A 15,903-nucleotide genomic window follows, 5' to 3' on the forward strand; every position below is an offset into this window, starting at 1 on the left:
GGTTGTTTAAAGGGGATTAGGGGCTGTGTGGTTAGGGGGGGTTAGGAGTTTTAAAGAGGGGAGGGGGGTTGTAAAGGGGTTAGGGGGTTGTTTAAAGGGGTGAGGGGATTGTGTAAAGGGTAGAGGGGAAGTTACAAAGAGTGGAGGGTTGTGGGGAAGATAGGGGATTGTGTAGCGGTGGGGTTGTGTAAGAGGTTAGGGGAGTTTAAAGGAAGGAGGGGGCTAGCATGGTAAAGCCAGTAAAGGATAGGGATTGTAAAGGTGAGGTTGCAGGTTAGGGAGTTTAAAGGTGGGGTGAGGGGGGTTGTATAGCTGGGTGAGGGGGCTTAAAGTCACATGTTGTATAATCCGGGGTTTCTTAAGGAGTGGGATTATATGGATTAATAGAGAGAGAGAGGAGGTGTTACTTGGCCAGGTAATGTGGGTTAATAACCATGCTAAAGTAATGGGGTTACTTTGCTCCCTGCTATGGGATTATGATTTAATAGAGATATTCCGGTTCTTGCTGTAGACAGGTGAATTCTTTTGGGAGATTTATGATTTTTCATGAGGGATTACTGGGTTCTTGTAATGGATTAGTGGATTATAAGTGTGGTTCTGTGGATTTACTTTGTAGTAGCAGTTTCTAATTGCAAAACTTTTTCAGTTATCTTTAAAATTACTCTCTCTCTCTCTAATTACACGGTGGAGAAAATTATGCCATTATTTTCCCTTATGTATGTGATAGTAACTTAAGTGCAGTTGGTGAGACCGGGATGTGGACCAGCTGTCAGTACATCCATCTGCAGTTGAGCCCTTCCTGGTCTGTCCTCTCGTCTGTGCTTCTGTCCGTCTCTGCTGAGCCTTTAAGTCCGCCCTTTCGATACAGATGGTGATTTTTGACCAGCTGACACTTTGGAGTCCATCTACCACAGCTGGTTTTCGATGCTTTATTTCCTTCCGTCTATTCGTCCGTCCTTCCAGTCTATCTGCTCCGTTTTTTCATCCCTTCCGCCTCCTTCCAGCTCATCCGTCCGTCCTTCCAGCTCATCTGTCCGTCCTTTCCATTCCCATCCGTCCGTCCGTACCTTCCACTCCCCATCCGTCCGTCCGGTATTTTCCACCCCATCCGTCCGTCCTTCCACCCCATCTGTCCGTCCTCCGTCCGTCTTTTCCGTCCGCCCTCCTTCGCCTGTTACGCACATCATCTCTTTATGCTCTCGCTCGCCATAACACGAGCCCTGCAGGCAGGCTGCCACAGTAATGACCTGACTGACTCCTGGTTTGTGTGTGTGTGTGTGTGTGTGTGTGTGTCTATGTGTGTGTGTGTGTGTGTGTGAGGAAAAGTAGTGATCGCACGCCACTCTCAACACCGCTACTATTCCTCTCACAGCGGCCGGCCAGCAACTACCGAGGAGACGATATCGACATTCACTGTGTAACCCCTGGAGGTGAATGAACCCGTATGAGTTAACATGTTAATCCTGTCACACTGATGTTAACGAGGAAAAAAAACATTGATTGTGACCATATTGTGTGTTTATTGCCATCACCTGAAGAAGAGGCTCACCAATATGATTATCCTAACCTAAATCAAACCTAACCTAACCATAACAAACCTAATCTAACCTAACCGTAACCTGGAGGAGATAGTTTCAGGTATACATTACATATTATTTATTAAGTTCATCCAGGTATGACTGAGACTAAACTTATCTTTTTTTGTTTTTACTCATATTCACGTGTTTTTTTATCGTGTGTTTTAGGATTTAGATATTTACGTTTGATTTTTATAACCAGGAAAATACGTGAATGGATTTTATGTAAACAATGCTATTGGTAACTTTTTTTTCCTGTCGTGGCTCCCTCTCCCCTCCCCCCTCCTCCCTCCCCCTCCCCTCCCCTCCCTCCCTCCTCTCCTCCTCTTCTTCTTCTCTCCTTCCCCCTCCTCCAACACCTCCTCCCTCCCCGGCATCGTTCCTCCCTTAATACCCTCCTCCCTTCCTCTCAACATCTCCTCCCCTGACACCTCTGACACCCCTCCCCTGACACCCCTCCTCGACACTCCATTTTTCCCCTCGACACTCTCCTGACACTCCTCCTCAGCACACCCTCCCCATGACACTCTCCCTATGACATCTCCCCTGACACTCTCCCTGACACTCTTCCTCTGACTCCTCCCCTGACACCCTCCCCCTGACACCCTCCCTGACACTCCCTGACACTCCTCCTTCGACACCCTCCTGACACCCTCTCTGACACTCCTCCTACTCCATTCTGGTTGCCACCCAGAATTTGAACGCCTTATAGGTGAGGAGAGAGAGAGAGAGAGAGAGAGAGAGAGAGAGAGAGAGAGGTGGTTTGAGTTGTTCTTTCGTCACAATTGTCACTGGTAAACAACCTCATATTGATGGAATTAATAACCTCAGGTATTATTTAGACTAGTATGTCGACAGGTGTAACATGCATAGTAATGGACCTCAGTCGTGCTGTCGTAGTTAATGGTATGTTTAAATTATACCCAGGTGTGTAAATTAGTACCCCATAGTTGTAAATAACTTATGGTTGTAAATGATATATATGTATGTAAAATTAGCTTGGAGCAAATACCAACTTAGGGCTGGTGTAAATGTGTTCACTTGTGTTAAGATGAATATTTCAGTATTGATGTCAAGTAATAGTCTAATTGACTCCTCACCTGTAGTAAATGTAATCTTAACCTGTAATTAAGCTTTGGTCAAAGTTTGTCTTGTGTTTCCACCTGTCGTTAAGTTTGGTCAAAGTTTTTAAGTTTAATCAGATTGTGAAGCAGAACCATCACCACTCAGCGCTGTTAACTAATATTATCTGCGTTGTGTTGAGCTGAATTAATCATTGTTTACTCTAACTGGGTCATGACGCCGCCACTTTCCTCAACCATTGGTGTTAATCTTCGCTCAGGACACATATTGGCTTAACCAACTTCGTGCCAGTTGAAGTCGTGACGTCAAGACCAATTTGACCAATCACGTCAGCCAACTGACTCTTGACGTTAAAACCGTTGAACCATTCACTGGCTCTACGTGGGTCATGACATCACGATGGCTCGGCTGATCGTGACACGAAAACCCACTGAACCATTTACAGGGTCAATTCGTGTCATGACGTCACGACCCGCAGAACATAAGAGATCAGGCTGTTATACTCAGACGTCAGAACCTGCTTAACCATTCAGTGCGAGTCATGACGTCACAACTCACCTGGGGAAATAATGTGAATGAGGAGCTGAGCAGAGGAGGAGGTTTGAGGGGAGTACACGAGGTTGTGTGGTGCTGTTAACTTATAAGACTCGTAACTGTATGATGCTGTTAAACCGTAGAATACTGCATGTGTGTGCTTTACGGTGCCGTTAAACTGTAGAATACGTGTTCATCCAGAGAGTAAACAAACAGTTAAACATAGAAAGTGAAAATTCTGTTGCTGTACCTGTTGGACAATATGTGTTAACTAGTCACAAATGTGACGTAGCTAATCTGTAATTCACATCAATGTTTGTATCAAGTAGCGGCTCTGACCTCGATTAATAAGATGGTTCATGGACAAGCGACCTTTTGCAAATAACGATAATAAATATGAATCGATAAATGTGGTGTAAGAAATAATATACACCATTGGGAGGATTAATGTACACCCGCACCAATTCCCCAAAAAGTATCTGTAACACGGAAGGGGTTGATCAATTTCAAAATGAACACTGCGACTCCTATTAATCTATGTGCTTTATCGTATCTTTGTTCGTTGTGTCATATTATCTCACACAAAATCACAGCAAGAGAGAGAGAGAGAGGAGAGAGAGAGAGAGAGAGAGAGAGAGAGAGAGAGGTTAGGGTAGGTTAAGGTGGAGATTCTTCATAGGTGATCCAAAACACAGATGTGAAGGGTCACTTGATTACATTGTTATACCGCTGGGGCAAGACTGTGAGATAAAGTTTAGAGGAAGTTTGTGTCGAGCGTAAACCATTTTGTAGAAAGTTTTAGAGGCGTTCAATGGAGGTTAGTTGTTATAGTGGAGGTCAGAAAGTTAAAGTGGAGGTCGGGTCGTTACAGTGTGTTAGGGTTTTAGTGGAGGTTAGGGTCGTTATAGTGAAGGTCAGGAGGTTAAGAGGTTATCGTGGTGGTCAGGTTATAGGAGGTTGAGGTTAAAGTGGAGGTCGGGTCGTTAGATAAGAACATAAGAATGGAGGAAACTGCAAAGGGCTTCGCTGGCCCATACTGCAAGTCTTGCTTACACCAACCCTATTGCTCATATGAGTCCAACCTATGTTTCAAAGCAATTCAGCGAATTCGAGTTAATGATGATATTTGGTAACTTGTTCCATTCATCAACTACTTTGTTTCCAAACCAGTGTTTACCTATTTTACGCCTAAATCTAAATTCTGTCTAATTCTAAACCATTGTTACGGTTCGCTCCTGGTTGACAATTTATACTCTTGTGGTAATGTCCCTTTGTTAGCCCTGTCTTCCACTTATACACCCTCATCAGGTCGCCCTCGCTCTACGTCTCTCGAGGGAGTGCAAATTAAGATGCTTAACTCACTTGTACTCAAGGTCTTAATGCCCGATTAGTCTTTGTTATTCTCCTTCGAATTCTTTCCAAGGATTCTATACTATTCTGTAATACGGTGACTGGTGGCTGAACTGCGTAATCCAGGTGTGGTCCTTCACAAGAGCAAGATACAGTTTTAGGATGACTCGCTAGTCTTGTAACCCACACTCTTTGTATGAACCCGTTAATTTTATTAGCCTTGTTACGACAAAAACACATTGTTTACTTGGCTTGCTGTCTCTACTTATCATTACTCCTAAATCTCTCTCGCAGTCGGATTTCTATGGCATCATGTTGTTCATCTGGTATCTGGTTTCTGTTTACTCCCTACTGAGTAATTTTACATTTGTCGACATTGAATTTCATCTGCCATTTTTCAGACCATTGGAAAAATTTTGTTTAGATCTTTCTGTAGTTTTGCTGAGTCCTCGTCAGATTTGGAAAACACGTCCTATTTTAGTGTCATCAGCAAATTTACTTATGTTGCTGTCTATGCCGATATTTTATGTCGTTTATGTATATACAAACAATAATAGGTCGTTATAGTGGGAGGTTAGGTGGTTATAGTAGAGGTCAGGGCGTTATAGTGAAAGCTGCGGTTGTTAGTGGTGGTCAGGTTATAGTGGAGGTCAGGAGGTTATAGTGGAGGTCAGGTTATAGTGGAGGTCAGGTTATAGTGGTGGTCAGGTTATAAGTGAGGCCAGGAGCAGTAGTGGAAGTCGGGGTCGTTATAGCGGAGGCATTAATAAAACTTAAATAAATAATATTACAACAATAATAATAATTTAGTTATGATAATAAAATAATTTAAAAAAATATCCAGGAAATACAGAGGGGAGAAATTACATCTGGAAATACGAACAGGAAAATAACAAGAGAAATAATGAAATAATTGAGGCAGGAATAATGGGTCAGTGACTGAGGTGTGATTGAGCGTCCTTATGGAGAAAATATTACGCGCTAGAAAATTTATATAGGCTGTTGATCTTAGGAGAAAAGTTATAAATCGAAAATAGGTGATAAATATAAATGAGTAGAACGAAAGTAAATAGTAAAGGAATTGAAATTAGTTTTCGGATCGTTAAAGTTGTAGGTTGATTATTATTCCTCGTAAACAGGTAAACAAAGCATCTGTTTGACTTAAGTATAGGTTCTGGTATTGATTCTGTTTTTCCCAAAGCTTTTTTTCTTTCTCAAGTTCCTGCCTCATGTGTTTTATAAAAGTAATGTGTAGTAATATGATGAACAAGCTGATAAATCATGCTTCAGATACACTTGATTTAGGGTGTTGTACCGTGCGTATTTTCGTATTAAACAAAGCGGCAGAATCCATCGTACCCTAACACAGTAATCTATATACCGCCTATAATAATAATAATAATAATAATACACACACAATAATAATAATAATAATGTCTCATAATACTCTTACAGTAATCTTTATATCTGCCTCAAATTGTTATCAGTGCTGTTCTGTAGAGTAAGAACAGGTGTAATAATTAGTACCACACATGTTTAGCATCGTGCAGGTGTACAAATGTGATTATCCTGAATTGGAAATAAACTTTTGTAATAATGTTCACGTTTACTCCGAGATGATACGATAGTTTACCATAATACAGTGCTAACAGTGTAAATCATCGTTCATATCACACGACTATAACACCAAATTAATGTGTGTCGTAATGAAGGAAATTAAGAGAAACTTGATATCAGCGAGAGGTGAATAACACTGAGGAATAATGTGAAGACCGCAGGATTGTATTAATTTCACAGCACACGTTTAATACAACTGTTAACTCTAGTATACAACATTTTCTTTCCTTGGTAATATCGCGAGGGAACGACCGCTGAATGGAAAGTCGCGTGGTGGCAAGAGTTATTATTGTCAAGTCTATGTGTGCTGGTAGAGAAACAATGAGCATTATAAGTCATGTAACAGATGTAAAGTTTGGATTGCTTGTAATAAAAATGAGAGAAAGAAAGGAAATCCGTGTAGTGTCTGAGTGAGTGGCTGACGACTGCAGTACACACACCAGCTGTTTGTTGCGTCAATAAATAGCTGAGTAATTTCGTTAAGAACATTGTTTGGAGAGCTAGTTGTGAAGCCCTGAGGGTACCTCAGTTATAATGCCCCTGCCGTCTAGTATCAAGAGTGAGTCTCATTATGGTGCTAACAGTATTTGTTCAGGCTTTTATCCTGTCAGTACTGTGTTGTTACTTGATACAAACTGACAGAATAATTTGTAGTTTTTACCTGTCCCCAAAAACCGACTTAAACACAACACTGTTTTTAGAGTAGAGTGAATGGGTATACAACCCCCGTAAAGCCTAATACTATGTTTTATATATATATGTGTGTGATTTATTATATGTAAACTGATTAATGAGTTTTAATATGATAAAGACAAAACAATGAAATAACAACGATGATGTACTTGTGCAAGCAGGAGAGTGGTGAAGAATGGCTGTAGGGGAGTGACAGTTACTTACATACTGACGTAAACCAAATAACTTTTGTCCTAGTTTAACTTAGATTTATATTTTCTTTTAGCAAGTATAACTTCCTCATATTAGAATTAAAACTTCCAATATTAGGTTTTACATTTCTGATACTTCTGTTCATGTTTTAGGGCACAAGTATCATTTAAGTTATGTATACAAAAATACTTCTTCCTGGTTAAGTGTGTAATAAAACTTTTGTTTAGAGTGTAAATATTTATGACCCGATGGTATATAAGAGCATCTCAGCTCCCTAAAATTGCCTTTACACTCAAGGTTACCTGGACTACCTTTACTAGATTCTTCACTTACTACTAACTTACAGAATTAATAAGACTTCGTCACGTTAATATCCTAAGAGAACGTATGTTATCATGTTAAGTTACATCAATCTGTGAAGCCTGGGGTGGATTGATAGTGCTTCCAGTTTAATTTAAATGTATAGGTGTATTATTATATACCTGTTCTTTTACCTGTAATATTCACCTGCGAACCTTGGATGAATATAGACCCTGGTTCTATGTCTATATGAGGTTTATTATATCAATTTACTATAATGCTAAGAGATTGTCACATTTAGATTTTTTGTTTTAGAGTATTTTTTAAAGTTACAAAAGTTATATCACCACAGGAATGCCATTTGTGATGTGTAGTTAAACTTTTCCTCCTTCACGTCAGATAGTTTAATGTAGAGATGAGAGAGAGAGAGAGAGAGAGAGAGAGAGAGATTTTATGTAAGAATGGGGTAATTTATTAAGATCAAGGTGGTGCATTACTCAGAGTACTCTTGACACACACACCCCCCCTCTCTCTCTCTCAGTCTGTTTTTCGAATCTAGAAAGTTATCACGACAAGTTTAGTGCCGTTAAGGGCCCACCACACTCAGTAACACCTGGCCCACTAAGCACTTCTAGTAATACCTGCCCACTCACACTCTAGTAACACCTGGCCTACCACACTCTAGTAACAACACCTGGCCCACCACACTCTAGTAACACCTGGCCCACCACACTTAGTAACACTCTGGCCACCACACTCTAGTAACACTCTGCCCACCACACTCTAGTAACACTCTGTTTACCACACACTAGTAACACCTGCCCACCACACTTGTAGTAAATACCTGGCCCACCACACACTAGGCAACACTTTCTGACCTACCACACCTAGTAACACTCTGGCTCCACCACTTAGTAACACTCTGCCCACCACACTCTAGTAACACCTGCCCACTCACACTCTAGTAACACTCTGCCTACCACACTCTAGTAACACTGGCCCACCACACTTAGTAACACCTGCCCACCACACTCTAGTAACACTCTGCCCACTACACTCTAGTAACACTCTGCCCACTCACACTAGTAACACCTGGCCCACCACACTCTTAGTAACACCTGGCCCACCACACTCTAGTAACACCTGGCCCACCACACTCTAGTAACACCTGGCTCACCACACTCTAGTATCAGCCCGGCTCAACACACTCTAGTAGCATCTGGCCGACCACCACACCCACTATCAACACCTGACCCACCACACCCACTATCAACACCTGGACCCACTACACCCACTAGCAGCAACACCTAACCCACCACACTCCACTATCAACACCTGACCCACCTCACACCCACTATCAACACCTGACCCAATTCTCTACCCACTTTATCAACACCTGAATTCCACCACACCCACTATCAACACCTGACCCACCACACCCACTATCAACACCTGACCCACCACACCCACTATCAACACCTCACCCACTTCACCCACTATCAGTCACTCTGCCCACCACACCCACTATCAACACCTCACCCACCACACCCACTATCAAGACCTGACCCACCACACCCACTCACATCAACACCTGACCCACTCACACCCACTCATCAACACCTGACCACCACACCCACCATCAACACTCTCGACCCACCACACCCACTATCAACACCTGACCCACCACACCCGACCCGCCACAGACCTGACCTTAACCACACCCACTGTCAACACTCCGACCCACACCCATCAACAACACCTGACCCACCACACCCACTCATCAACATCTGACCCACCACACCACTCATCAACACTCACCCACCACACACCCACTATCAACATTCCTCACCCACCACACCCACCATCAACACCTGACCCACCACATCCACTGTCAACACCTGCCCCACTCACACCCACTATCAACACTCTGCCCCACCACACTCCACTATCAACACTCTGAGCCCACCACACCCACAATCAATATTCTGACCCACCACACTCCACTATCACTGACTTCCGATTCACTTACACCCACTCAATTGTTTGACCCACCACACCCACTAATATCATCTAACCCACCACGTACACACACACACATATTGACACACACACACACACAGGTTTTAGGACAAGCTTAAAGACTTTCTCAAATGGCAGACGTTGCAACTCAGCTCTCTGGGTATTAGCTTCATGTCTGGTGTGTACACGATCCGATTAAGCCTTCCGTTGACTCTCTCTCTCTCTCAGATATATACAGTATATAATGCAGTGTGTGTGTTGTGTGTGTCATCTCCCTGTGGTGTGTGTGTGTGTGTGTGTGTGTGTGTGTGTCTGTGTGTCATCTCCCTGGTGGTGTGTGTGTGTGTGTGTGTGTGTGTGTGTGTGTGTGTGTGTGTGTGTGTGTGTGTGTGTCATCTCCTGGTGGTGTGTGTGTGTGTGTGTGTGTGTGTGTGTGTGTGTGTGTGTGTGTGTCATCTCCTGGCGGTGGTGTAATAATAATAATAATAATAATTAACGGTTTATTGAAAAAGCTTGGCAGCCAGAAGGCTGAAAATATACAGTTACATATTTGGGGAATGGGTTACGAATTACAAATAATATACAAGTGACATAAGTGACACAAATAAGACATATAGTAACTTAGATGGGGGTCATCAGCTCAAACTACAGTTCATTTCAACATAGTGACAGTGTAGGGAGCAGTGTTTACTGGGAGTGAATACACTGATTTATTACATGTTATTGATAATTTTTACAATGGTTGGGACTGGGCTGTTCTTATAGCGATCAGTTCGTGCACGTATGGGCTGGAGTCGGTTGTGGTGTCGAACAGCAATTCTCGGACAGGGATCTCAGGTGGTAGTAGGGGCCGGTGTCGAGGATGGTGTAGAAGCTCTTACCAAATTTGCAGATGAGGCCGTGGTGATGGTCAGTGAGAGTCGAAAGGGTCAGTGTGTTGAACGCTTCTTGATATGTGGAGTAGGAGGAGAATAATCTTGCATGCCCTCTTTTGCACTTTTTCTAGGTGTTTACGTTGTGTGGCATTTAGGGAGGAAGACCAGGTGGGGAGGCATAGGTGAGCTTGGGAAGTATGAATGTTGTGTATACACTGAGGAGCTCGTGTGCGGGAACCCGAGGGACTTGAGTCGGCGGAGGAGGTGGGGCAGAACTGGAGGATTTGACAACTTCACTGACGTGTGGTTTCCAATTTAGTTTGTTGTCTGTGACGCCGAGACTTTGGAATCTACAACCTGGAGTGTGTTCGGACCTAGGGTAATGGAAGGAGGTGGGACAATGTCGGAGGAGAGGTTGATGTGCATAACCATGGTCTTGGTATGGTTGATGGTGACATGGTTGTTGGTGGCCCAGTTTTGAGACTGTTCAATAAATCCTGAAGGGCGGTATAGTTGGGTGCAGAATTGTTGACGCTGATCCCAATGGTGGAGTCGTCGACATATTTCCACGAGCAGGGGTTTCTCTTAGGGCATCATTGATGAGCATAAGGAAGCAGAGTGGTCCCATCTTGGTGCCTTGGGGACGCCACAGGTGAGTGACTGAAAGGTGGAGACAGCCCCTCGGAAGCGTACAGCTTGGCGTCGGTCACTGAGGAAGTCTGTAAGCCATGGTATGAGACTTCTGAAGCCCGAGGTCAATAGCTTTGTTTATGATTATATTGTGGTCGACTAGGTCGAAGGCTTTAGTGAAATCAATGAAGGCGACAGCTACAGACGTTTTCGTTTCTCGAGATGGCGGTATATGTAATCGAGAAAGCTGACAAGACAGTGAGTGGTGGAGGAAGTTTTCATGTTGCCAAATTGCTGAGGGTCTACGACTCCTGCAATATCAGCATAAGCCCAGTCAAACACAAAACTTTCACAGATTAGGCTGGGTATTGGGGTGATTGCAATAGGTCGTAGCTGATTTAAGGATTTAGGATTGTTGTGTGTGTGTGTGTGTGTGTGTGTGTGTGTGTGTGTGTGTGTGTGTGTGTGTGTGTGTGTGTGTGTGTGTGTGTGTGTGTGTGGCTATCCTGACCTGACCTAATAGATATTTTTCGGCATTAAGGATGTTTTTGTATATATTCAAATGCGATTTAATGCAATCAGTGACCTAAATTATATTTTACCTTTACGTGGTATTGGGTCTCTTTAAAAGTGATTTAATTCGTTTTTATTAAGTTCTCAACTCTCGTAAGTGACTTCTAATTCTGTTAAGTAGGTTTGGGATATTTTTGTTTATCTTCTCTCAAACTTACGTCACACTAGGAGTCTATAGTCTTCATACTTATAGTTCTTGTTGATGTTCTTTTGTTTTTTGTTTACTCTGGTTTATTGTCCATTATTCGTATTTTTTATAATTGTTTTAAGTACTAATGTTACTCAATGTGTACTCATGTTACTAGACTTGTATTTATATTACTCAATCTGTACTCGTGTTACTCAATCTGTATTCATTTCACTCAGCCTGTACTCGTGTTACTCAATATGTATTCATGTTACTCAATCCGTACACGTTAACAACAAAGACAGACAGACACAACAAAAACACCAACATGATAGACAGGATTTACAACAAAGACAACAGCAAAAAAAAAAAACTGACATTAACACCAAAACAAAGACAGCATTAACAGCAAAACCAACAGTAATAACAGAGCCAATATTAACAGCCAAACTAACATTAACAGCAAACACATTCACCCCCACCTTAACAAAAATACATATAACTGGAAGTAAAACAGAGAGAAGAGGAATTTCACGTCAGTTAAAGTGATTAAGCCAACAAGGGAGATGGTTGGAGTGGCTGGCTCGTGTCACTTCAATTTACCCAACAAAAGACACAACATTCGGTTTTTATTTTTACACTTTTTTTTACACTTTTTGGGGGGGTCTTGTTTTACTTATTTACTTAAACTAATCGGAATGAGTTTTTTTTTTTTGCGGGTGAGTTTTATTTAATTTAGTGACTGGGTTTAATTGGTAGTTTTACTTAGTGTGAAGGTTTTAGGTGACTGGGTTTAATTGGTGGTTTTACTTAAATTAAAGGTGATTTTTACCTGAGAGTTTACTACACTTTTTAGGTATTTAATCGATTCTATATATATTCTGATGTTTTAACGATTAATAACTATTCTGTGTTGATTTGTGATAATTTCTACACACGGGGGAAGGACAAATTAACTCGTGAAAAGGTGTAACATAAAAAAAATCTTGAAGAGAATAAGAAAAAATAGTACACAAATTCCCACTACGTCTTCCTTATTTATGTCATCTTAAGGCAGGACAAACCCAGACACGATAAACAAACCCAATAAATTTACGGAGAATAAACTTGTATAATGTAAGGACCCGCTGCCGTGTGTGTGTGTGTGTGTGTGTGTGTGTGTGTGTGTGACGATACGGTAGAGGCAATGCAGATACAACACATTGAATATTAAGCCTCAATTCAAGAAGGAGACAATGTGGCCGGTACTGCACTCGACCGTCTCCACTACCCAAACCATAAAGTTGGGAGGCCCTTAGTCTCAGCCGTGTCGAGTAGTGAGACACGATGCCCTGAGCGAAAACCAACACCTCTCTCTCTCTCTCTCTCTCTCTCTCTCTCTCTCTCTCTCTCTCTCTCTCTCTTTCTCCATACAGTTAAATACAGTTATCGATACACAGCCCACAGGTACAACTACAGTTACAGGTGGCCCGCTACAGCTGTATTTCCCTTGCAACGTTAATTAATAGAACCCCTCCCCCCCTCCTCTCCCAAACTTCTCAACAGGTGCATCGCTGGGACCAGAAATATGCCCGCTGATAAGGTATCTCTCTGATAACAACTTTAAATGGCTCCACTATCGAACCACAAACTGTAAAGGACTGATGCAACCAAGTCTGCAATAAATTTGTAAATGTGAAATGCACAGTTGCACGGCTATTTTGTATTAGCATGTAGAGAAGAGCCCTGGTGTATTTATTTATTTGTTTATTTATTCATTCATTTATTTATTTATTTATTTATATGCAGGTATGTCGCTCTTGTCCATTTAATAACTTTAGAAATTAGTTTAGTATCCAGCATTAATAACAGTCTAGTTATCATTGCCCTGTATCAGTTATTATTATTATTATTATTATTATTATTATTATTATTATTATTATTATTATTATTATTTTATACTTCTTCATTCATCATTATCACACATGTAAACTCATTATTGACATTCTTAATTTAATCGTCTTATTCTCATACAATTATATCGACTTACCTGTGTTTTTCTTTCATTACAGGTGAGTTTTGCAAAGCGGTGGTGTGAACAGGTAATGAGGATCGTCAATTTTCAATTTCAATTTCAATTGTTTATTCCTTGATAGAGGAAGCGGGATCCTAGTGCTGTCACTAGGTGCTACCCCCCTGTACAATGACACCACAAGCATCTGGCAAGTGTGACAAGTATATACAGCCAACCGAGGATCGTCTGTATGTGTGTGTGTGTGTTACGGTGAGCATATCTATACTGCGGCACTGTTGATACGATAAGTAGAATAAAATGGTGTGTGTGTGTGTGTGTGTGTGTGTGTGTGTGTGTGTGTGTGTGTACCTTGTTGGGAGGGGTAAGAAGAGTTTACGTCTCTTTATCTCTCTATCTTTCTTTCCTCCTCCGTTTTTTTTTTTTTTATTGTCTGTATTCTTTTTTCTTCTCTCTGTCTGAAGATCATTAAAAGAGAGTTGAAAAAACATCACTCCCTAACCCCACCACACACACACACCTTTCCCCAACCACTTCCTCCCAATTAACCGGATCCGAAACTTTTATTGATACTCGTTCGCTGTCACAAGAACTTACAACCCGCGACTATACACGTAAAAAGTTTCAATTCTCTTTTATTAGGGTTAGGTGACTGTAGAGTATTTTATTTGTTTTTAAAGAGGATTGTAGCGTTGGATAAAGGGTTTGGTACGTAAATAAGGGATTTAGGGGGTTGGATAAAGGGTTTTGTACTTAAATAAGGGGTTTTGGGGTTGGGTAAAGAGTTTGGTACGTAAATACGGTATTTTGTACCTACATAAGGGTTTTTGGGGATTGGATAAAGGATTTTGTACTGATGTTTTTATGGATAAGAGGTGTTGTAGGGTTGGATAAGAGGATTAGATTAAGATTATCGTAGGATAACATTTAGAGTACCGTAGGATTAGGTAGCAGGTTGGGTACATAGCTGTGGAGTTGGATAAAAGAAATATTCCCGGTTCACCTGAAGATTAGCCACCAGTACCTTTTACACCTAACGCTACCTGTGGGTTGGGTTGGGTTAGGTTAGGTTAGGTTAGGTTAGGTTAGGTTTGGTTAGTTAGGTTAGGTTAGGGATTGATTTAACTAGAGGTTGCATACGTCCGTCTGTCCACCAATAAGAAGTCTTTTTACTGGTTAAATTAACAAGATAAAATCAAAATAAACCCCGCCCACATTGTCTCCCGTAGAGCTGTGATTGGTTAACTGTGACAAGAACCACTAAGGGGGGTGGTGATGAGCTTCTTACACCACTATCACGCCATGTTATGTGTGTTGGTCTAGGAAAGTAATGCGTGTATCCTGCTGCACGCGAGATAAACAGTGAAGTGAAGGAGATAAGCGGAGTATTTTACCTCAAGGTGTGACAGTCGGTTGGGGACGATGACGTAGCTGGTGTGTGTAAGTCTCGTGCCGTTGTCTCGTGTTCGTTGTCTCGTGTTCGTTGTCTCGTTTTCGTTGTCTCGTGTTCGTTGTCTCGTGTTCGTTGTCTCGTGTTTGTTGTCTCGTTTTCGTTGTCTCGTGTTCGTTGTCTCGTGTTCGTTGTCTCGTGTTCGTTGTCTCGTGTTCGTTGTCTCGTGTTTGTTGTCTCGTTTTCGTTGTCTCGTGTTCGTTGTCTCGTGTCTGTTGTCCCGTGTCTGTTGTCTCGTGTCTGCTGGGTCTCGCGTTCGCCATCTCGTGTCTGTTGTCTCGTAAGTTCTGCTGTCTCTGTGTCTGTTGTCTCGTGCCGTTGTCCTTTTTGTGTCTGTTGTCCTGTGTCTGTTGTCTCGTGTTCGTTGTCTCAAAGCCGTTGTCTCGTGTCTGTTGTCTCGTGTTCGTTGTCTCGTAAATTGTCCTGTGTTCGTTGTCTCGTGTTTGTTGTCTCGTGTTAGTTGTCTCGTGTTCGTCGTCCGTGTTCCGTTGTCTCTCGTGTTCGTTGTCTCGTGTTCGTTGTCTCAAAGTTCGTTGTCTCGTGTTCGTTGTCTTGGTGTTTAAATATATCTCTTAGACCATCGGGGATAATGTTTACCTTTTCAATAAATGGTGAGAATATTATATAAAATTAGTATGTTAATAGTGTTGTGTCGCATCTTTGTTATTGTGTACGTGAGCAGAAACGTTTTAGTTATCAGGGGTGAAGACATTGTCGGGTGATAGTGGTGGGTGGTGGTGATGGTGGTGATAGTGGTGGTGATAGTGTCCTTGGGGTGGTGATAGTGGTGGGTGGTGGTGTTGGTGATGGTGTCTCGGCTCAGTTCAGTAGTTAGTGGAGTAGTCCTGGATAAGTCATTAATTTTTACTTAT

The sequence above is a fragment of the Homarus americanus genome, unplaced genomic scaffold (assembly GCF_018991925.1).
Source record: "Homarus americanus isolate GMGI-L3 unplaced genomic scaffold, GMGI_Hamer_2.0 scaffold51476, whole genome shotgun sequence".
Taxonomy (NCBI): domain Eukaryota; kingdom Metazoa; phylum Arthropoda; class Malacostraca; order Decapoda; family Nephropidae; genus Homarus; species Homarus americanus.